Source organism: Siniperca chuatsi, linkage group LG5 (genome assembly GCF_020085105.1).
Source record: "Siniperca chuatsi isolate FFG_IHB_CAS linkage group LG5, ASM2008510v1, whole genome shotgun sequence".
NCBI classification, from domain to species: domain Eukaryota; kingdom Metazoa; phylum Chordata; class Actinopteri; order Centrarchiformes; family Sinipercidae; genus Siniperca; species Siniperca chuatsi.
In genome coordinates this window covers 6039520-6064784 of record NC_058046.1, presented here as the reverse complement: position 1 = coordinate 6064784, position 25265 = coordinate 6039520, and the positions used below count along the sequence as shown (strand labels likewise).

The 25265-nt window shown below is 39.8% G+C and overlaps 1 long non-coding RNA gene across 1 annotated transcript; it reads right to left on the bottom strand.

Annotated features, from left to right (window-relative positions):
* Positions 1–11727: 11727 nt before the first annotated feature.
* Positions 11728–23731, bottom strand: LOC122876089. The gene is made up of 3 exons (XR_006378005.1): positions 23443–23731; positions 13039–13200; positions 11728–11756 (listed from the first exon to the last, which is right to left on the bottom strand). It is a non-coding gene; the product is annotated as an uncharacterized LOC122876089 (long non-coding RNA).
* Between the last annotated feature and the right edge of the window lie 1534 nt (positions 23732–25265).

Below are 25265 nucleotides of genomic sequence, written 5' to 3'. Positions count from 1 at the left end.
TTTTCTTTACCATATTTTTAATTGATTAATCTAAAAGATAATCTTAAGTAGTCACTAATGAAAATAAGTATTTCTTGCCCTAAATCTGCAGTTGTCCCTTGATCTTGAAAACAAGATTCACACTGAAGGTTAAGAAACACTTGTTTAATGTAATCTGCTGTATGTTGCACACAGTAACACAGGGTATCACTTTATAATAGGGCACCCTTCACAAATTCAATGCAATGGATTTTTCAATGGTTAATAAATAATTTGCTAAGGCTTTATAGAACAGACATAAGCCATTAATAAGACTTTTGGGTTGCCAGGTTATGAAAAATCCCTTTGGCTGGTGTTTATTCTCATTCAACATGGTTTTTAGCAACCTGGCAACCCAAAAGGATTTGTTGGGTCTCTGTAAATAATATTATAAAGAGTACAGTCTTGACCTGCTCTTTAGGAAAAGTGCAATGAGATAACTTCTGTTATGAATTGGCGCTATATAAACAAATAAAAATGTAAACGTTTTCTTATTAATGCTTATAACTGATCTATAATGTATTAATAAATTATTTATTAATAATCCATTATTCATTGATTATTATAAACCCTAAAACATGTATTTAGAGTAAGTGGTATCATAACACAGTATATTGAGGTCAAAGACTACTGCTGACCGTTTTTGGATGGTCTGAGCTACGGAAGTGGATCGGCCGGGAAATCCTCTGCTGTTTTTCCCACTTTGAAACTCAATCTCTCAGGGTCCCCGTGTTGTGTCTTTGAGTGCAATATACTCTGCTGCACTCACGCTGCATCTCTGCTTCCATCTACCACAACACACCCCTACCATCCCTACCTCTCCCCCACCCCCTCCACCTCTGTGCGCAGGGCTCCACTGAAGCCTGCAGCTGGCCAAGGCCTCCCCTCCTCTGGGCTAAAGACTCAGCAGGGGGGCAGGGCTCTGGATCCAGCTTAAAGAAAAGCAGGCAGATCAAGGACAAGAAATACTGGGGGAGAAAAAAGTAATGTATGATCCTCTCTGTGAACAACCCCCACCAACCATCCCCACCTCCCCACAAACCTCACCCTCATCCCCGTTTCTATATATCTCTCCTCTCTCCCCCCCCTCGGAGTCTCCTCCTGTCCAGTTTGGTTTACCGCTGCTGTTTGGGCTAACTGGTTTCAGATGCAGGACAAAGCAGACATCTCTTCTCTGCAAGCAGAAATACAGAGTGACCTTTTCATGTTGTGGGCAGAGACTCGATGTTTACGGACTGCAGAGTCTACGGACAGGAACAGAGAGAGTCATTTCAGTTTGACAAATATCATGAGCAAATGACAAGAAGTTCAAAGGTCAATGCCAAATAGTATTCCAGTGACCATAGAGCTGATATAGGAATGTCAGAAAAAGACATAGAGAAAAATATCTGGCGCTTTAGCTGTTAAATACTCTACTATGTTCATCAGCTAGTTGCTTACTTTGTCTGCTGTTTGGTGCTGGGAAAGCATGGTAGCATATAGTGAGTTTATTAGAGTGTTTGTACTGAAATGAAGTTCATGAGAGCGGTGAGACAGAATCAAAACAGTCAAGTTGCAGGCCAAATGACCAAAACAATGAGCTGAAAGAAGCTAAAAAGCTCTGTAGAGCTGGTGATAATTCTCTGTGGGTTTATCACCACGAGCGACTCCTTTCACATAACACACAGTCCTTTGACCCATTGTTGATTTTAAAAAAAATATAAAAATATTTGGTGCAGCTTTAAGTTATGTAAACTATCAGTCTATGTTAACTTTTACACACTATGTTAACAATACGTTATTATTATCTGATATTTCAGTTCAAATGCAGATTGATTTGAAATGTCTACAGTGAATTACCATAATTATATGTAACTTTGATTTATAAAAAATAATGCAGACAGTGTTCATTGTGATAAATTCCACAACTCAAGCAAGTTTGGAGTGTCTGCAACTTCATCTCATATTGTACAGAAATTAATGAAAGCCAATGACGTCCTGGAACAGTAGGAAAAATAAATAAAAATGGTTAGTTGTAGAAGTGGTATGTAGTTAATTGGATAAAATATGCAAAAACACTGCTATGGTACTTATATTCAATAAATCAGATATTCTTGAATGATGATACAGTAATTCTAATTTTTGTTGAAGAAATATGAATAAGAAATGGATGGATGGATTTCATATACACCTCATCGTTCAGCCAAAGAATATAGCATATGTGTGAGTGAGTAGACGCTTTGTGCTGAATGTGTGTATTGGCTTTACCACCATGCCAGTCATGTGTCCTCCATCAACTATTGAGCTTTTGCCTCCGGTGTTTCATCAGGTGCACAGCCTCATGTGTTAGTACCTTACACGAGCAGATTGATAATTCCATTGTCCTCTCTCTCTTTCACTCTCCATGTTCCATTCATTCGCTTTTCTCACTTTCTCTCCTCTGTTCGTCTTTGCGGCTGCACTCTGTCCTGCTTCCCTCTCTTTCTCTCTGTTCCATTTGCAAGGTGTGATATTACTTTAATTGAGCAGAAACATGTGGAGAGATCAGACATATCTCGGGGGATTAGAGGAAAAGCTGGGAGTTTGTGCGACTGGCAGCCTGTGTTTGGAGCAAGGGGTCTGCTGGGAATGAATGTAGTTAGTGTGACCCCTGACCCTGCGAGCTGTTGACGTGGAAGCCGGCCAAGAGGGGTCCAACAGAACGCTTTTGTTAATCTCATTCAGGGCTCCCTGTGAACTGTGGGCAGGGGGAAAGCTGGCAGCTCAGACCTGTGGAATGCAGAGCTCTTTATTCCCATGCTTTGGAAACAGAGGTGGGCCCTGGAACTAGCAAGGCTCCTTTAGCAGGACCTCCTCCACTCAGCTCAATCGACACTGACAGTTTCCTGGCTTAGGCTTGCCAACTGGCAGGGCAGTGGTGCAGGGGGGACAAATGCGCCCCACCAGGGCTGCAAAGGCCACAGACTGCAGGACAGAACTTTTAACAGGCCTTTCTGAATCAGAACCTTTCTGCATCAGCTTTGGATGCACAAGCACAACAACACAGGCATGTATAAGATCACTATCTGTCTACACAAGTATTACATGGAAAAGCGGCGTGAGTGAAACTACATTCTGTCATTGGCATCATCTCTAGAAATCTAAACAATAATCATATTGACATAATAGTTTTTTTCTCAGTGTCTCCCAAAACGACCCATGATCGTTTCAAAAACGACTCATATGAGTGTTTTATGATCCGCCCCCTCTTTGGTTAAGGTCTGGTTAAGTTTAAGCAACTAAGGTCCGAAAGTCCGAACCTTCCAAAAAAAATCGAAACCATGGTTCAGTTTAATCCAGACCAAACCACCTCTTTTTGTCGGACCAAGGTTGGGCTGTTTGTTCCTGAAAGAGGTCCTGCTAGGAGGAGCCTTGCTAGTTCCAGGGCCCACCTCTGTTTCCAGGTGTGTCACACCTGTAATTTTGGTTCGGATCAAACTGAAAAGTACAAAAGTCTGGACCAAACGAGGTAGGTGTGAAAGGGCCATAAAACTACTTGGTTAAGATTAGGGAAAGATTGTGGTCGTGCTTAAAGGAAACCAACATTGACTGTTGGTACGAGATGAGATGCAACAAACAAACAGTCGGACTATGAGACAGGTTGTAAACAAATCCCCACACTTATATGGAAGAAAAAACAACATCCTGTTTCAACTTTGACCTACCCTGCTTGCTGTAGTTGTGTGCAATAATTTTTTTAAGCAACATTAAGCTCAGTTTCTACTGGTAGCTAATCTGGCAATACGTTCTAGCTTGTATTTTTGTTCCTTGTTAGCTTATTTTTAGCAATGTTTCCATGTACCACGATCTCAGCAATTTCTTTGGAGAGTACAATGTTATCATTACTGATAGAACCGATGGCTGGAGCTACAAAAATAAATCCTAAATTGTAATAAGCTGTAGTTTTCCTTTAAGACATTTTGTGAAGGTACATCACTGGCATGTTACTTCCACCTTTGCTACTTAGAAAGGACAGTACCTACTCTCACACCGGCAAGAGGTTGCTGGTCAGACAAACGTAAACACAGGTTGCTCAACAAATGACCAATGCTCTTGCATGCAGCAGTCAAAAAATGAAATGTAGTGAAATCGCTGAGGACCTGTTGGAACCCCTCAAGGACCCCTGGGAGACCCCAACCTCACTTTGTAAACCTCTTCTCTAAAGGGTGCAGCTGTGGGGATCAGAGGAGGCCCCAGTACACACACACACACACACACACACACACACACACACAGGACAATAACCACTCGCTGGTTAGGCCAGATCAGTCAAGATTAAATAAGTGTACTCCTCCACTGGTCTGAATGGAGAGCTGCAGGAGACTAAGTGGGAATCTCTGAGGCCGATGGAAGGTTGGGAATGAAACAGCAAAACACCTAAGCCCACATACTGTACATAGACACTTCCTCTGCACTTTGACTTTGAAACGTGAATCTTAGGAATAAATAGCTTTGTCTTTATTATTTCTGTGTTTCTAGAATAGCCTGGCTGATAGACAGGAAGTAAGAAAGTCAGGCTTTGAGGAGGAGAACTCCTCCTGCTCCCACAGCGCTGCCAGTCAGCTGAGTCTGCTGCTCAGCAGAGGCGGGGGAAATACCTGCCGGTCTGCACAATGGTGCTGCTGGAATTACAGGCCCCTGCTGGTGAGCAGCCCATCGGGGGGTATAGAGGAAGGGAAGGTGTGCACAACATCTACAGCTTCCTACCTGGGTCTGATATTTTAAGACTGTGTGTTTGAGTAAATTTTAAGTAAATGTCATCTACAGCAACTGCATATGGCATTACAAATGTGCTCAAATAAAAGAATAAAACTTTATTTTTAAAAAACAACAACATATAAATGAAAATATGTAGATGAATGAGCCAATAAATTGTGAAATAACACAATCTTTTCCAAAAGTCTGCTTTTATTTCAGTGTAGCCTGTTTCTCATATGTAATTTCATTATGTCAAACAGGTACATTGTCACCAATACTGCTCCCTTCTCACCCTTTCAGCCAATCCCATGCCACTAGCTTCTAAGCAGCCTTTTTTTACAAGTCAAATGTTTGGGTTTAAAGAATTTACTGAATTCAATAGTTTATTTATATTTTTCTGTGTTTATGCCTATGATTATTTATTTTATACTGACCTTGTATTCATTACATTTTGGCCCATATACAACTCTCTAAGAATAAGTGTCAATACTAGCAAATTGATCAGACAAAAGGTATCAGACTGGTGACATTTGGGATACAGACAAGACTCTTTAACCAGAGCCCTCCCATAAATTCAAACAAAAACAAAAAAGAATAAAAAATGAATGAATATTGAGTTACCCAACCATCTTCAACATCAAAACCTAAGCAATACCTTGTCCCCATCAACAAACTCACACACTAACACACACACAGCCCCAGCCCCCTCCACTATGCTTTTCTCTCTTTACCTGACTCTCTCTCTCTCTCTCTCTCTCTCTCTCTCTCTCACACACACACACACACACAGGCTGGTGGCCACGTCGTCCTCTGCTCTGTTGGTTGGAGTGTGTGCTGGGCCCAGGCCTGTGATTTACCTGCTGTCCCTGGCTTTAACGCACCCCATATGGTGAACAATGGCCCATAAAGACGCCTCTAAACGAGACAGGAGTTATAAAGGCAGCCCAGACCACAGCCTCAGCTCTGTTTATAGCACAGGGCCTGACATGCTTGGCTTCAGTGTTTGGACTGCACAGTACTTACACTGCAAGCAGATCATCTTAATTTATTCACATTACATGATCATGTAGCAAACTTACCTATTTGCTGCTACTGAAATGTAGCTCAGACAATTTATGTCACCAGGTAACAAAGATACTTATTTAGATACATGTGGTGCTGAAAGTGTATGTTAGTATGGATTTACATGTAATGAGTGCATGTGTTTGTGGTGTTGCTGAGCTGTAGTTGGCAGCTCTCTGTGCTGAGCAGATGGAGTGAAGAGGGATTCTGGCTGCAGCTCTTCATGTGATATAAAGATATGCTTTCTCTCAGAACTGCTTCTACTTCTTTGTGTCCACACAAAATGAGTCAGTGTTTAACAAACAAATTTAGCCAATTCATTAATCCAGTTATTGTTGCAATAGGCTTGTGTAGATGTGAAAAGAGTCAGATAACCCAAATCACGAAAAAACATATTTTCTCACTTCCTCTACTAGTATCGAGCCATGTGAATTGTTTTGTTTTGTTTGTCTGAGTTTTGAGATCTTTGTCTCTGAGATTTCTGCCTCCTCTCCAGTACAATGGAGGTGAATGGAATTGTATTTGTGGTGCTCACAGAAAATAAATAATGACATTTAGAAAATCAACAACAATGGATCTTTTCAGAGACAGTGTACTCGGTACTCTGGATAAACAGTTTTTATTGGAATTTTTTCATACAAAAATAAATAGTTTCTTATGAAATCTGTTGTAAGTGTGTTTTGTGGATCATCCACAATAACACATGTGGCTTCTGAATCAGCATGTTGCTATTGAGTTTTTAAATTTAATTTTAATGCTGTGAGGACCATAAATGAAATGAAATCCACCTACATTGTATTGGGGTAGAGGCAGAAGTCTCAAAACCTAGGCAAATAAAATTAGCCTAATATACCTAGGAATTACATCCATATTGGAGGATTTCTTACCTCATGATTTATGTCCAGTGCCAATGTAGGAAGTAGCACTTCTGACTTTCTACAGTTTATTTGCACTTACTACAATCTTTCACTATCCTTAACCATAACAGCGGAGATATTTTAGAAAGTGAGGATTTTAAAAACATTGTTATTGAACTTGATGCAGAATTGTCCAATATCAATGTTCTTGTCTGGCGGTAGGGTTAAATAAGACCAAAATTATTAGCATCGCTTGATACCACATGTGTGTGTGTGATGGGGGGGAGTTCCTAGTTTCCTTTTTTTATGAACTAACCCTTTTGGTATGATATTATACACTAATCTAAAATCTAGAGCTCATATTATTATACTATTATAATAATTAATAATAGAGTAATTGTAGATGAATGGATACATGTTCAAAATTTCCACTCTTTCAACTTTTTTTCTTTTTTCATCATCTAATGGGCAGATTTCCATGACATTTACTAAGCAAATTCATGCACCCCAGAGGATGATCCTTTTCCTTTTGGGACACTCATTTCCATACTTAAAACACTGACAACTGGTCAACATATTTCCATAAAATCTAGGATGAATCATAATATTTTGCTGAGGCCCTGACTTTTCCTCTCATGCTATAATTAGCTCTCAGAATAGCACTACTAATACTACCAATTTAGTACTGTGCGGTATGAAGAAAATTGTATAGTCTAGGGGCTACAAGAAGGTCTATGGACTCAGGCAGTGTTTTCTAAAAGTGCTTTCTAAACTGAAAGTAGCAAGTCTACATTAGGATAAATTATTTGACATACTGCAATGTGTGCAAACCTACTTTAAATATTTTATTTTAAAGACAGAGCTGCTTACTAATGATTAAAAGTCATGATATTGTACGTGCATGGTACATGCCAGAATGCCCAAGTACCTGTAAGTTATAAGTGCAAAATCTGATCAGATGCAGATGACTGTTACAGTAACTCCATCGTTTCTCTACTGTGCTGTAACTCTGGGTAAAATCCCCCATGCTGTGAGACCAAATTGAGGAATAGCTCTTTATAACAGCCAGTAGTTCCAGTACTGATGTCCACAATGGCTGCTTTGCTCACGATGATCTGAGCTTGAAAAAGGGGACGAGCAGTGAGCACCGCAGGACATTCACACTAAATAAACTTATATGTTTATACACTACCGTACAGAGGTGGAGAGCTAGTGGGGCGTGTAACTGCGTTTGAGCCCGCCCCTCAGGGGGTTTATGGCCAATGGGGCAGTAAAGATGTCACAGCCGGAGGGCTTCTTGCAGAGAGGGAGGCGTGAGAGGGTCCAACATTTTATGTTCAGATGTCGTTATATCTATATACCTTTAAGGTCTTTGCCATGGTCCAGCCCTCCTGCTGGATATCACCGCTAAATCATTTAACCTTGATGTGTCCCACAGTCTGCTCTGGCCTGGCCTCGGAGGTGGGGTGACCCTAACACCCCCCAAGCTCTGGCCCTTCAGCTAGCCAGCACTATGTTTCCTTTGTTTAACCTCTGACCTGAGAAAACAAGATGTGTCCCAGAGTTCTGAGGAAACTGAGGGGAAGAGGAAGTGTTTGGTTACAAATTAAATATATGCATGTCATGAGCCATAAATCGGTGGGCCTGCTAAGCAGCACTGCTACTGAAACAGCATGTGGTTCCAAGGCTCTCACCATAAAGTTTTAAGGCCTCACTTCCATCTCTGCTTTTCAAAGGGGAACTGGATGATGGCTGGACCCAAGGCAAGATGGATCCCAGGTGTCAGGAAAGGAAAGAAGAATAGAGGAAAAAAGTAAAGAAGAAAGGGAAAAAAATAAAAAAATAAAAAAAGGAGAATGGAGTAGAATTGCGGTAGTAGTAAGAATAGTAGTAAAAGAAGATAGCTTGGAATGGAGACGGTGAAGAAAAGATGGTGTGGACTGAATAGAATATAGTTGACATGGTTGCAGTATAGAGAAGATGGACTAAAGAGAAACCATATTGGTTGTACAGAGATGTGAGATATGAGAATGGTTTGGATAACTCAGTTAAAAGAACATGATTTGAAGTTAAGAGAAAGTGAATTGGAGACCCAAAAAAGCTGCAAATGCCTCAAAAAATCTAACTAAAATATATATAATGCACATGTTTTTTAGTCAAAAAGCCATTTTCCACAGAAACATAACAACCCATTATCTACCTATTCCCAAAGCCTGATTGTGCATCTTGACCCTTTATTTCTCTTATTTGTCTTTTTTCCCCCAGTACTGTTCAGCTGTTTGTTGTTTCACTATTTCTACCAGTTGTGTTTGTTGTAGTCATCTTTGTTGTGATAATACGTAACATGTTTGACCAATTATGATTCACAGCACTGCCAGTAACTCCTTAAAGTACCTTGAACTCTGATTTAGTATTACCACCTGAGCAGTGGCAAAATTTTGTTCCCAACAAGTCCTCCAAATTAAAAGACAAAATACGTTCTTCACCCATACCCTGTAGAACGAGGCATTGAAGTGTTTTTTGATCTGACGCTTCTAACGTCAAGGATAACGTCATTTGTCTGTTCCTTCCAAAGCCATTACAAATCACTGTTGAAAATAAATCTGTTTTAGAATGTGATCATGGTTTGGATTAAAATAATTACTCTGTTATGGTTAGGGAGACATTGTGCTTTGGGTTAAAATGACTACCGCGTTAAGGTTAGGGGACCTTTGGCATCATGGATACAGTAACACGTGGTTAAGATTATGGAACAATCGTGGTCATGCTTTAAAAAAACGTTGACTGTCGGTAGGAAACAGGAAATGAACAATGGTCTCCTGTGTTAAAATCTGATGCTAAACTACAGCTAATACAGCTATATATCCTGTCAAAGTGTTCTTAAGAAATACCAAAAACACCAGTTCTACCTGCTGCATTGAGGACGAAGGTTATAGTCTGAAATGCAATTCCTCTCTTTCTGATAGACAGCCATCAGCTCCTGTGTAATCCCAGGGCTTTAGGCCGAGCAAAGTGTTGACAGCTAGACAACACAGCCTTCACCGCACTCTAAAGAATGTGATAAAGAATACAGATGTAAATTCTGCACACATTTGCCAGATGTAACTCAATCTTAGAGGCACTTTTCACATTTTACTTTCATACAGGATTTCTTAATTTCCATGGTGGTTTAGGTGATATTTTTAGTGTCTGAAGGAACAGCATTTGCAAATTCCTTACAATTTAGAATTAATGATGATGTTTTATGCTTAAGGTGGACATCTCTCAAACTCCTGTTCTACGATTTTGTTTATCTTTGGTGTGTTTTGTGGTGTCTTTTTCCCCTTGGCTTTTCTGTCTCTAGATTGCACTTTGTTCTTTGTTCAGCCATGGTCTTTATCAGTGCTCATGCTACCAACCTGTATTCTTATTTTTTGTTGTTTTTTTTAAAGTACAATGCATCATTTCACACCAGAATTTCCTGAACATTCAATTCAGTTCAATTCAATTTTATTTATATAGTGCCAATTCATAACAGAAATTATCTTATTGCACTTTTCCTACAGAGCAGATGTAGGGATGCAGGGATTTCTACATTGCAAACACTTCTTTGAATGAGTGCAGCATTGGTTTAGGCTACTATGTGTGCATGTGTTGCATGTGTTGAGTGATGCAGGTCAGGTGTGGGTTGTCCAGGCTGTAATGTGTTTGTGTGATGCATGGGTGGGGGTTGATGGAAACAATGTCATTCCTGTGTTGATATGGCAGTCTCAATCTCCCCTCTGGGACCTGCAAGGCAGTGGAGCAATGATACACACAGGCTTGGATCACTCAGTAATGAACTCTTAGGGGCCCACAAGAATTACACAAACTGCTCATTTGTATTTCTGCAGTGGTTTGATGCTACTATGACTGCAAAGTTTTGCAGAAAAGCTCCAAATGTGTATGTTCTACTTTCTTGCCAGGAAGGAAAATAATATTTAACCAATTTGCATCAAAAACTGCATCCCTGTGGAGCCTCCTATGACTAAGGAGGTAGAGTGGGTCATTCACTGATCACAGAGTTGGCGGTTCGATCCCCACCTCCACATGTCGAAGTGTCCTTGGGCAAGACACTGAACCCCAAATTGCTCCCGATGGTTGGCCAGCACCCTGCATGGTAGCTCGTTGCCAGGGTCGGACTTGAAACAAAAAGCAGCCTGGGAATTTGCTGTCAACCTGCCCCAATTTGATACACAATTTGAACTGACATAACATGTTTATCGATCAACGAATCATTAATTAAAAAAAAAACACAATCTGTTAAAATGTTTTTGAGTAAGTATTTAACAAATCATTTATTTGCTGGACTGGCTATCAAATATTATATGCTATATAGGCTATAATGTGAAAAAGAACTGATGAGTAGTCTAGAAGAAAACTATCAAATTTACATGTTTATTTTACCCATTTACAGTCAAAGTTGATGACCATTTTTTAAACACTTTAGAGAAGCTTAGTGTAAACTTCTCTAAACATTTGTTCACTGAGTCTGACTAGTTAAACCTTGGAAATGGTCAAGCCTGCAGTGGGACTCAATAACAATAATGATAATAATAAACTTTATTTATATAGCACCTTTCATAACATAGAATGTAGCTCAAAGTGCTTCACAAGGGAAACAAATCAATGACACACATATTAAAAATAGGATATAAAAACCATAAAACCAGTATGCAAATTCTAAAAATATCGAGTGACAACACTGATGGGTAACACTTTATAATAACCATCATTAATAAATGGTAAATTGATAGTTAAACTTAAGTTAATAGTTATTTTACTGTTAACAAACAATTAAATGATAATTTTATCATTAGTTTGTGTAATAGAAAATAATGAGGTTATAAATGATATATTGTATCATAGCTGATAAGAGGCAATAACAATTACGTTCTGATTACATTAGTAAACTATTAACAGTTTATTGTTGCACACATTATAACATTTTGTATACTATATTAAGTATTTGTTAATGATTACCAAATGCCTTTCTTAAACCTTTAAGAAATTCAGCAAATATCTCATCATGGTCCACTAGCTGTCCATTTAGTGTGTGCGCTGAAAAAAATCACAGCCCTGGCTCTGTAAATGGGAAACAAACAAAGTGGCTCAGACCGAGTCACACAACACTATTCCAGTCATTCCAGCTATTGTGTATCTGGTAACGTTAAATGACTTGCCCACGGACAATCAGCCTACTTTCTAGTCTGTCAAGATATGCTGTTGTTGTGATGTTAGCTATAGTAGCAGGAGAGTTGTGAGTATCGCTGTCTGGAGCTGCTGTGCTGGCTCTGGGAAACCGTCTCGTCCTCTCTGCATGTTAGCTTCGCAAAAGCAACTGTAGCAACAGTTTGCTAACCCACAACCTAGCTAACATTAGTTACATTACTTTCTGGGTCGTTGTTCGGTCTATATCATCTCCAGAATCGCATACAACAACTTTAATGACAACCAACCACATAAGACGCTACATCATTTCTTTAACACCGTGTCCTAACTGAATGCAAGCGTGCAACTATTGCGTCGCATCGCATCAAGTAACATCGGACGCTCTGTCCACACTGAATCCGTTAAATATGCACATCTGTTGTCATGTAACAAATTATGTACTGTGCACTCAAGATCAGACTGGAGAGATTAACCACTCAAGTAAAAGATGGGTGAGTACTTGCTAAACATATTGTCGATTTATCAAAATAATGCCTTCTTGAATATCTGTTGTGGGTGCCCACTACCTGGCAAGACCAGTTAGTCAGCCTCCATGGTCATTCCCAGTGAAAACAGTCTTTTCTCTGCAATCCCTTTGGTAATTTATTAGTGGCTCTAATGTCTCTGCAGCATTCCAAACATTTGATATAATTTTGGAAGATAAAATTAGGTCTCAGAGTCAAAATTGGTTGCTGCCAAACTGTCATAAGTGGACGCTGTTGTCCCATTTGCAAACTGAGAATACTGCATCCTGTTATGTGAAGTCAGGACTCTCAATTTTTAACTTATCTGTCCTAGAGCATGTGTAGTACCACTTTCATGCCAATTGATAACATTTCTGACTTTGCAACTTAATCTGAAAATAAAAATGACATGTTTAGCTAAGATGTGTAGTGACAATGTGAAAAGCCTATAAATATAGGGAGTGAAAGTTAAAAAGGGTTAATGTTGTACTTGACAATACACACCGTCAGTAAAGACATATGAAGTAAAGTGACCTCACATTGTTCACTCTCCACAGTATCTTTCACTGTCTAACTCCACTGGCAAGCAAAGATTCAGTAGTGACTAAGTCTAAATTTGTTGTCAAATTTGTTGTCTTCTTATCATTTAAAACGTGTAATCCCCATCCTACTACATTGTTTATCGTGCTTACCCTTATTTTTCCATGGAGCATATCCTGCAAGAATTCCATGCTTCACAGAGCTTCTTCTCTGAATATGTGGCAAATGAAAGTAAAAACAGGATTACAGTCTAATCCCTCTCGATTGTTTGTGTCTTTTGGCCACTGGGAGAACTCTGATGCGGTCCTGCCCTGCTGGAGAGGGAGACAGAGGAGAAAGAGACTTTCCTCAGTGCCGTCCAGTAATGAGAGCCAGTAATAAAGTGGATGTATTCATGGACAACTGAAGCCAGCAATTAAGGAAAGAGGTAGCTATCTTCAGAAGGCCACTTTGGATCTTTTAAATGTAAATACAGCCGCTTCTCTGAAAGTGCTCGGTGAGATATTCCAAATGAAATCCCCTCTCACTAATGAGGGAGCTGTGATATTTCTACACTAAGTCTCTCTACGACGCTACCACGGTAGGCAGCCCAGGCTCTTGTTGAAATGTTTTAATCAGGCTGAAGGAACAGGGATTATGATATAACGGTGTTGGCGGAGACTAGTCTTCCTCTGTTTCCCATATCAACACAGTACTGTTTGATCTGCCCTGAAATCTACACTGCTGTGACTATCTTAATTAGCTAAGTGTATGTAGACAACAAACCCTACATAGTAAATTGCAGGAGTTGACATGTCACTGAGTAATGTTCCACTTAATAAAGAACAATACTCAGGAAAATAAAAGACAGTCACTGCTGCTACATCCATAGAGGAGATAATAAGACAAAGAAACTGCTCATATAGATCGTGTCAGGAGACAAATTATAGTAATTTTAAAAGCAAAGCTCTGCTATTTGGTAACATTTGGTGTTTGCAAGATCTCCTCTCATTGCCAGTAAATTGCTGCTGCCTTGATCAGCTGGTGCAGCCTGTCACAGACGTGCTGCATTGTGCCATTGTTTCATCCCATCTGCCTGGGTTTGATGTCCCTTTCCCCATCCTCAGCATCCTCACACACTCCTTTAACGGCAGGTCAGGTCACTACACATTGGTTTGTGATGCGGGAGTCACAGAGCTGCCGTCATCTCGCTGCCCAGTAACAAACAACAGCTTGACTCCCAATATTGTCATCGTGTTTGTTTGTTAAGAGGGGGAGAGACTCGCTTGGCAGTGCACCAATTCAAATGAGTTGTTTAAGATATGTGAGTGTACCATGAATAGGAATGAAGGCGGTTATATGTTGCATGGGAGCCTCACGGCGTAGACATTGGCCGTTTTCTCCTTTTCCAGTCAGTGGAGGATTTCTCGGTGGCCTAGAGTGGAAGTGGCAATTAGCCTTTATTTGCATTGCCACAGAAATTCATCCAATTACCACCATTTAGGCAGTTATTTTTGACATGCATTGGCTAAGTGGATATTACCATCTATTCTTTATGGGCAGGATACATTTATGCCTGAAGGCACCTAGAGATCTGCTGTTGTTGCAGAGCATTTAAGAAACAATTTTTCATTTATTATCCAGTGATTAGTGACGACATATTCTGAAATCAAGCTTTTTCCCAAAGCTGTCAACCATATCCAATGGGGCTCTTCAGCAAATGGAACTGGCTCAGGTGTCATCACATGACCTAAGTACAGAACTTCAGTCACATATTACCAAAAGGTCATATATGGGGGAAGATGGTAACCTTTGCCTCTGTTCAAAGATGGTCTCTGGCAGTAGATGTGGATGTCCCCCCTGATCTTTTATCTTAAGTACAGAATATACCTACACAAATTTGATCACGTGATGACACCTGAGCAAGTTCTATTCACTGAAGAGGGTTGTGCGATACGGCTGCTAGAAAGCTAGAAAATTAACCTTGAGTTTTAAATATTTTATCACACTTCAGAAATTCAAGAATGTATCTCTGTTTTTTCAAGTTTATCTAAAGATTTCTATAAAAAAGAATGACTTTTAAAGCAGCATTGTTATTTATTTATTTTAATTTTTTTGGCACTTGAGGACAGCAGTACAAGCTGTAAACACAACATGAACATATTATGTTATGTTGTTGTAGTGAATTTGTTAGCAAACAGTTGCCTATTTACACATCCAGCAGACACAGTGCAACATTAGCATTCATTTGGAGTCATGTTTGTATCCACCTGACGAACCTGACGAATGTAAGACCAATATTCATTCACTTTATAGCTCTGTTTTGGTCTCCACTGAGAAAAAATATCTGGCTCTTAAGCCACTAAATGCTCCACTGGTTTCAACAGCTAGTTACTAACGTTTGGTGTTGGGCAGGTAGTGTATAATGAGTTTACCGGAACTGTTTTTTTTTACTGAAAACAGCTGCTCCTGGAAACGAGTTTGATGAAAGCATTGAGAGTGCGACACCATCATTACACATAGTAATTTGATCCAAAGAAAATTGATTAGTGCAGCTCTAAATTTCACATTCAAACCTCAGAGCTGCCCAGTAAATGGACTGTACTTAGTGCCTTTCTAGTCTTTCTGACTACTCAAAGGACTTCAACTACATATCACATTCACACACTGATGAAGAAAGAAACTAAGCAATCACACAATCTGGGGTTCAGTGTCTTGCCCAAGGACACTTCGACATGTAGACTGGGGGAAGCTGGGATTGAACCGCCAACTTTCCGATTGGTGGACGACCCACTCTACACTAAGCCACAGTCTCCCCTCAACCACATTACAACACATGAACAGGAAAAATATGCATTTTTTCTGGTCCCATTCCAAGATGAGAATTTTAGCTGCATTTTTAGCATACATCAGTGGCTTCTCAATTTCTCTGTTGCGACTGGTCTTGGTTTTATCAACCACTTTGACTATTTCTGGACTAGGAAGGATCTCTACAAGCGGGATAATCTCCATCTTAACCGCAAATTAACAAAACTGTTAAACACAAACATCACTTACAGTTTGCAAACACCCTGACCAGTAGGGAGGATAGGCCACAATAGTTACATACACCCTCCTCCAGATAGAAATCCCCTATCCCACCCCTTTCAAACCCCAGCTTTCACTATACCGGTTCTCACAAGGACGAGAGCCTCGATATGTCAATAATTCTAACCGAATGGTTAATCAGAAGGTCTCGTTAACTCCAGGCTACTCCTTAACCTATGAGTCTCACCATGCCTGTTAAATCAGCCCTCATAAATGCAAGATCTTTTGTAAACAAGACCTTTATTTTAAATAATTTTACTACAACTACAATTTGGACTTTTTTATTTTTAACAGACACCTGGCTTAGGTCCGGTGACATCAGTTCTTTCGCTGAGCTTTGTCCCCCAACTATATATTTTTTAATTCCCCCAGACTTACTTGTCATACTTACCACACATGACTGAGGACACACTCTTGATTTAGTTTTTACTATGGGTTTATCTGTTAACTCCCTCACCTTGAAAGATTTTGTATCTGATCACTTAACTAAGTTTCATGATGTAAATTACCTGGTTGATCAGTTCTATGTTCATCAACATTAGATTACATTGCTCCCATTAGGGCAAGGTCAAGGTGCCAGTCAAATCCATCACCTTGGGTAAGTGATGATACTCGCCAACTAAAAATTTTAGAAGAGCAGAACGAAGGTGGAAAAAAGACAAACTACAAGTCCACCTCCTTCACATGAGAGAGTTATTGTCTGCTTATAATTTATTAATCAAAAAAGAGAGACTTCAGTATTTTACAAACCTCATATCGGCAAAAAGCATAACTCTAGAGTTCTGTTTAACACCATTGATCGACTTGTAAACCCTGCTCCTTCAACTGTTTTGACCTCTTCTGTTGAAGACTGTGATAAGTTTATAGCTTACTTTGTTGAGAAGGTTAAGGGTATTAAAGCCTCTATAACACCAACTGCCTCATATATAAATTCTCCAGATAACTCCCCCACATTGTTGAGTAAATTTACCCCTAGTTCCCTGAATAATCTGCTTGATGTTGTGTCACACATGGCCTTGACACTCTACCCCCCCAGATTTTTCAAAGAGGTGTTAGAAGTCACTGCCCCGTCTCTTCTGTCTATTATAAATGAGTCTCTGTCCTCTGGTTTGTTCCCGAGAATATTTCAAACAAGCCTCTGTTCAGCCACTTTTAAAGAAACCTGGCCTTGATCCAACACTCCTTCATAATTACAGACCAATCTCTAAATTACCCTTTGTCTCAAGAATCATTGAAAAGGCTGCTGCAAAACAACTACTAGAAATAGTTGAAGCTAGTAATATTCTCAACCCATTTCAACTACATAATGCTGAAACTGCTCTGCTGAAAGTCACTAATGATATTCTTATGAATGCAAATTTATGCCATCACTCCATTTTAGTATTGTTAGACTTGTCTTGCCTTTGACACAGTCAATCATACCATCTTGCTGGATAGACTAAAGCACTGGGTCGGCATAGATGGCGCTGCCTTTAGATGGTTTTCCTCATATCTTACAGAGAACATTGTTTCTCATATGTCGAGTGGGGTTCCACAAGGTTCAGTCCATGGTCCCATCTTGTTCAGCTTGTATATGCTCCCCCTTGGTCATATTATTTGTCAGTTTAAGATTGTTGCCTACCATTGTTATGTGGATGACACCCAGCTTTATGTCAGCTTTATCATTTAAATCTGACAACCTTAAAAATCTGGATACTCTACACTGTTGCCTTACTGCTATCACAGATTGGATGTCACTAATTTTTTTTCCAGCTAAATACTGGAAAAAAAACAAAACAGAAATCTTCGTCATTGGCTCACACCAAGTTTCAAATAATATTAGTCCATACCTCAGGCATTTAACAGGGAATAAAAACCGTCTGCTAGAAATCTTGGTGTTGTGTTTGATCAAAATGTGAATTTTGAGCATCACATTAATAAATTGGTTCAGTCTTGCTTTCCGCAACTCAGAAATATTGCCCAAATCAGTTTAGCATTGCTAAGAACATCATAGAGCAAATCATCCATGCTGTTACCTCTTCCTGCCTGGATTGCTGTAACTCCTTATTTTCTTGTTTAAGTGTCTGCAGTTGCTTGACTTCAGTTGGTTCCGTGCTTTTACTGTTTTAGCTCCAACACTATCGAATTGCCTACCCCTAACTGTCAGGTCAGCTGAGTCTGTACCACATTTTAAAAAACTTTTAATAACCCACTTGTATACACTGTTTTTTTTTTGCTGCTTGCAATTCCTATTAGTTTCATTTGTCTTTTATTTTGTTTTGTTTGTTATATTGCTTTTACCATTTTATAAATTGTAGTTTTCACTTGCTGTTTTATGCTGTGTACCGTTATGCATTCTGTGTACTACTAAGCATTGCTTGCTTGTTATACTGCTTTTACACTGTATTTTACTTGCTATTTTCATTCCATGTACGACTATGCATTTTTATTAACTGAGAAGTACTTTGAAGTGTTATATAAATACTGCTTACTTACTTACTTACTTACTTATTAACAGCAGCACAATTTGTTGGGGAACTTCTACTTTTACTTTCTAAGGACCAGGCAATAGACCACAATTATATTTTAGGCTGAATTGCTTGTTTTATCCATAGAGCAGTCTGGCTGTCCATGAAATTATTACCACTTTTGCAATGCAACTTCACACAGAGGCTGATCTTATTCTTGCACTGCACTCTTAATTCGAGTTTTTAATCCTCTAAAAGGCTCATCTCCACCTGGCTGGGGGAAGTAAATTCCTTAATCCCTGTCTCTCTGTGACGCTGGCTTTTGGTTTACTTCACTTCTAAAGTGATGCAAGCTGAGTGCGTGTGAGTGCAACAGTGAGTTGGTGTCCCAGAGGACTGTGCTAAGGCGGAGGCTGTGTTTGCGCTCTGTGCAGCCGGTGGCATTAGGTATCGGAGGCAGTACATATGCAGCTTGCTCCTGAGCCTCCGGAGAGTTACACCCCGGTGGCTTCACTCTGATGCTGATGCCATAGATACTGCAAAAGCCAACACCGTCTGCGTTGCCAGCTCAGTCAGCTCTGTCAGACGGAGCTGACATTGCTGATATTGCAGGTGCCATACTAAATAGCGCTACCTTCTTAAATTTGCCAAATAATTTAGATAATTCTGGGAGCTCACTAACTCTGGCATTGTCAGCTTTTACTGTGATTATACCCATGCAGCTTTCAAGTACAGATAATTTGGAACTACAAAGCTCACGTTTCTAACTGTGATCAAACCATTTAGTATTAGCCTTAGTTAGGTTAGGCAAGGTTTGGTATCCCGCCATTAGCCAAGGTTTTTCCAAATACAATTCTGTATTTTTATCAATAAAATGGAGAGCACAGATCATATAAGAAGCAGGAGAATTTTACTTTGATACTTTGTATCTAAAAAAGTTATATTGAAGCATTCACAAGCTGTGTTTTGCATTATCTGATCAGGTGTGATGTTCACACTGATACAGTGATACCATAACATTTTAGTGGTACATGATTTTGTAGCTTGCTCCTTTGTGGAGTACAGCAGCTGTAGTGAGTTTAGATTCACAGTGGTTACAAAGGTGACCATGGTGAAAACACAAATGTATCAAAATGCTGATGATCTGGATCTTTGTCCCCCAGGAGACTCAGTCTCTCCCCTTCTCTCCCTCTCTCCCTAGTTTGCATCTTATCATGGCACTCTCTCCCTCTGTGTGTTTGTTTGTTTCTCCTTCTGTGTGTGAATGTTGTTGTCCTCTTCAGTGTTTGTGTGGCCTGTCCTCTTTCCAGGTCTCTATGGTGGAGAGGAGGTGATGTGGCTCAGATCCTACTTCATGGGCTTTTTCTGAGGAGGAGTTTTTCCTCATCTGAATCAAGGGTCTAAGGCCAGAGGGTGTTGTATGCTGTACAGATTGTAATGGCCCTTGAGGCAAATTGTGATTTGTGATATTGCCTCTTGAGGCAAATTGTCTTTTGTGATATTGGGCTATATAAATAAAATAGACTTGACAAGAAGCAAGTGGCAAACTTTTTGGTATTGGTTGGTATTCCTTTAAAATTTGTTTCATTTGGTTTAGATACTTTTCCTTATGCAACAACTGATTTCACAGCCTAACTAGCTGTTTAGTGAAGAAGCAGCATCCCACGATTGGTGATTGGAGTCTAAATTGTCAGCACTCCAACTGCAGTACACATACACAGTACACATTCAACCATGTGGACATGTAAAACAGCACTGATCGGGGCTTTCAAATTGATATACCTATGCTTTTACTATGTCAAGATCATGTGGCAATGAAAAATATACAAAATGTTATTCTGTGTATTATAAGTATTTTGGAAGCAATTCTGTGCAGCAGTGTAGCATTTACACTGAATGCTGTGACTTGATGTAAGTGTACAGTATCTCAGAAACAGTACGGTTTGTGTCCTTCTCAACATTCCAGCTATTAACAAAATGCTCCCTGATTCAGTTTTGCTTTCCCATAAAGGTTGAAAAAGCAAAACTGCATCTGTGTCGCAAGAGACACACATAAAATAGGTGATGCAGCAGAGGTATCTGAGTATCCGAGACGTGGGCGGCGATTCAAAGGTCTTGAACCAGTCTATATGGGCCAAGCTTCAAAAACACTGATCATTCATAATGCAACTCCAGGGGCCGATTTCCACAAAGATAGACTTTGATTATCCTCCCTCCTCCTGAGGTGGTTTGAGCAATTGTATATTAATCAGTCTTGAATGCTTCTTGGATACATTTAAAGTTTTTATGTATTTACAGACACATGAAGTGACTCCGTGTAAATGGGGTCTAGTTCTTGATAGTCTTAAATTGGACAAATTTGCTAAGTATTCTGCATAAATTAAGACTTTTGACCGAGTAAATGCATCAAACCGCTCAGCTCTGCTTACTCCAGCAGAAAATATTCTTCTGGAAGAATCTGACAGCTTAATCTGGAAAAGCGTCCAGTTCAATCAGGAGAGACTTAATTAAAGAGATGCTTAAAGGGAAACTTTGGCGCTTTTCAAATGGATTTCCAGTCAGTCTTGATGGTATATGTTGACCGAGAAAGCTAACTTTGCCAAGTAGTACTTCCTGCATCCAGCGGCATCATTTGACATACTACAAGCGATTTCAACTTAGATTTCTAGCTTCCGCATCTGGGTAGCCAGGGGGCGTGCTCTAGATGCCGCTCAAAGACAGAACTTCCTTGTTGTCTTCACTTGTATTGCAAACTAGCTACATTTCCAACAGCTATGCAAGAGGATGTTGCTGGCAGGGACCATCCTGAACCTGAGCCTCCGAGAACAAACAGCGATTGGGGGTGCCTTGGCTCAAATTGTCCTAGAAAAGAGTTTCCCTTCGGGGATCAATAAAGTATTTCTGATTCTGATTCTGACGCTAACAGAAACTGAATCATTCTGCTGCAATGAATTTCAGCGTGGGCAGTTTTTGTTGGATGGTGTCGCAGGCGACAACGCCCATGTGTGCGTTACTATGGATGGAGTTTTACTCATCACAGAGGTGTGCTGGATACCCTTTTCATAATCTAAAGATTACCTTTAATGGGATTTACAATGGTAAAAGGGGCACCAAATTGTGTAGGTGCAATCAATTAAGTTTGGCTATCAAAATTATCAAAGATAATCACAAATAATAACTTTCATAAATAAAGTCCTTGTGGGGGGGGGGCTTTGCCAATTAATTGATTCAGTCTCATAAAATACACTAAACTATCAATTTAGAACTCTGATTAATAATTAAATTAATAACTATAATCAAAATTACCCTTAATAGATAGTAGGTTAAAGGATTTGGAGTTCAACATAGAAGCGGATGTCAAATTATTCACTCTTGTGCAACATTAAAGAAACCAGCATAATTACACATAGACATTTATTAAAATATAAACAAAGCAAAAACACACAATATGAAGTCTAACTCTGAATGCACTAAACTACAGAACAAATGGTGTGTGTGTTGTGATCCAAAATGGCTGCTTGGATCCAAAATGGCATTAAACAAAATAAATCTAATTCAAAATGGCAGCTGAATATCGGACGCATGGTTCAAGTTTGTATCTCTACAGAACAGAGCCTTTGAGAGGGCATGGTAATTGTCAATAATTTTTTTATTTGGCCAATCAGTGGCTTACAGTCCACTGTCTGTCAAAAGGATATAGGAGAACAAAGGAGTATAAAGGAGAAGGTACACAAACAACTCACACTCCATTGTACCATACAACTTTTCAACAAGCTAGTGCGTCTGCTTATGGCTTATCAACTTCTTGATCATAACAGAATATAGTACCAGCATTAGCTAGCGAGCCTTCATTTTCCCAGGATCGTGCTCCAACTGCAGTCCTCCCTCCTGAGGCCACTAGTTCTGTGGGCCAATAGGGTTTGAGCATGCCTAGTAGGGTTCCGTTGTATGAAGTAGGTAAACTTTTACTTATTTCGCCTTAGCAGTCCCCAAAAATCTGTTTCTGAACACAGAAATGATAAGCAATCCAGTTGCTAAAACTTAACTCATATTAGATCTACAAGGCCTAATTTAAAAGTTAGCTTACTATTGTAATTTCCCATAGAGGTTAGCGAGTTAGCTAACATTAGCTTGCAGTTTACTGCATACAGTCTGTGGTAGCTCATTAGCCGTCTAGCTTTCCAACCAAACTTGCGATGTGCGATTTCTAAAATGAGCAGTAGTGAAAGTTACTATTATTCTGCTATGATCAAAAATTCTCTACTTCCACTTTAAAATGTTTATTAAAAACATTGCTCTCTGTTGATACTTTGATCCTTTGACTAGAGCTGAAAACTTAGGATCTAAACATTGAGAAACAAGGCAACTTTGCTTCTTTGTGTCGAACCTCTCTGCCATTCCTAGACGCTGCTGGCTGAAAACCAGGTTTTGGCCATCTACCATAGTTGGTACCAAAGACCAGTGAAAATGGCCAGTGCAGACGGCCAGTTCATGCACCAGAAAATTGAGTGAAGTGGATACAAAGCATAACTGCCTTGCCTATACTCGCCTATAGTATAGTTTTCTTACTGCAGTAAAAACTGATTGACAACTAGTTAAGGTTTCTTATTGGTGAAATTAGTTTTTGATTGACAGAGGATTGTAAGCCACTGATTGGCCAAATTAAAAAATGATTGATAGTTAACCCACCCATTCAAAGTTTCTGGTCAGCAGAGATTCCCTACTCGCATGGTTAGTCAAAGAAAGGAAATTCAAAATGGCGGCTAGGCCATGATTGAAAAGTGTGTGGCTCTATTAAAGGTCAAATTGAAGTGGATGTGTGTGATTGGTGTAGGATAATAGTGCCCAGTTAAAAGAGAGTTAGTTAGCATGCAAAGACTCCTCCTCCATCCTAACAGGGGAAAGCACATACAACAATAAACTCAATGAACCAAATCAGTACATATACATTCACAAAATTAACAGTCCTGTGCTTAACCAAGTACACTGTTAAGCAGTGTGAAGCTATGTAATGCCCAGTTATATCCTCAGTGGTTACATTACCGGTCCTTAAAGGAAGAAGATCATTGGCGTGCTGCTGTTAGCTGGCCATGTGGATGAACCAGGCAGGGAATTGGTTGGTTGATTGGTTGGTTAATTGGTTCCAATTAAAGAAAAGTCCTTGCTGTGCAGTCTGTGCAGATGGAGGAACCGGTCGCTCCATCCGTTGGCGCTAACTAAGTATTGTTGCAGAAATCTTACGCAGCTGTAAGAGAGAGTTTGGTTCTGCTGTGAGTCTACTCCAAGCAGGCTACAGTAGTGGACAGCTGCTGCTGAGCAGCAGTGCTGTAGATGCCAGGAGGAAAAGAGAGAAAGAACAATGGCCGAGCTGGGGTTTTGCTGACCTGGTGACATCACGGATCACAGGTCAGACTGACCAATGGTAGCTGAAGCCTGGGTGACCTAGCACCTAGGTATGAAGTCCTGGGTCCCACATGGGAGTTCAATGGCTGTCCTTTGTTTACAGAACAAAAGAGCATGCAGTCTCATAATAAAAGGTTCTGTTAAAATCACACAAATGAATGAATTTATCTGTGGAGTCCCAACAAGACAACCAAGACCAGCTGGGCTGGTGAGGGAGTATTTTTGTCAACGCTATGTTTTGGCCAACATCGTAATAGCTAATGTTATAGGCTACAGTTGGTACTCAGGGTGATGTTAGAATAATGTTGTAATATTGAGGGACAGTCAAGAGAAACAGTGTGAATGTTAAGCCTCATTTGAAGCCAACAAAATAACAAGTGTATGTTGGTTGCCAGTAACAGTTTTTTCATGTTTTGTGGAACTTTATTAACGTTACTGCAGCAGCTAGCCAAAGCATCTCTGAGCTAGTGTTTGCGTTGTTATACGGAAGCCTGTTATGCTGCTGGAAGGACCAACTGGGAAGACTGGTTGTGATGAAAACTGGAGGTGAATGGGGTGGAGGAGGGTTGCATCAATCTGACACTGAAATGACAGCTGGCTGCTGTTTTTTCCTTGAGAAAAAAACAGTTTTAAACTTTGACAGCAATGAGATGATTGGCTCACAAGAGGTTGTGGCAAAATCTGAAGCAGGAACAGACAGAGACAGAGAGAAAATAATAAATAGAAGATAGTCGGTGTTCCTAATTGAACTTATGCTAAGCTTCATTAATAGAGTGAGGCTGCATGTTATCTGTACATCCACAGGCAAATTTATTCAGAATTTAAACTGGATTTTACGCTGCCTGGAGGCTTTTTGCCTGTAAATCCAGCATTTTCTTATTTTGTTGACACAGAATGTCTGTGTCCTCTTGTGCGCAAAGAGCAGCAACTAACCCACTATCGACTTGTGGAGTTAAGGAGATAAATTAAAAAGCTCTGCACAGACAAAGTACTATCAGGTGCTCATTCTGAGGACAGACAGGATGGACATCTACCTGAAACATGATGCATCATTAACAATGTTCAATAACACTCCAAAGGTAAGCCTGTATGTTTAAGATTTTTTTTCCTTTTCAGTTTTGAAGTTTTGACCTAGTCAGCAACAGCTGAGCTTGTTGCAGGTTTAAATGTTTTCAATATGGATAATATTGCTTATTCTGCTGTAATATTATTTCCATGCAAGTTTCATATTTAACTATATAATCTTGTACATTTGTCAGTTGTTTATTCTAAACATTACAGTAATATGCATCTAGGGCAGCCCCTGCGAATACTAACTCGTCAGTCAGGTTCAGAATAGTTTCCTTGGACAAATGAAAACGACTGACAATGTCTTCACGGCTGTATATATCCCACAGGTTACTGCACTCTCTAAAATGTTTTCCTTTCTCATTACTTGCTCCACAACATTGTTAACAAACCAC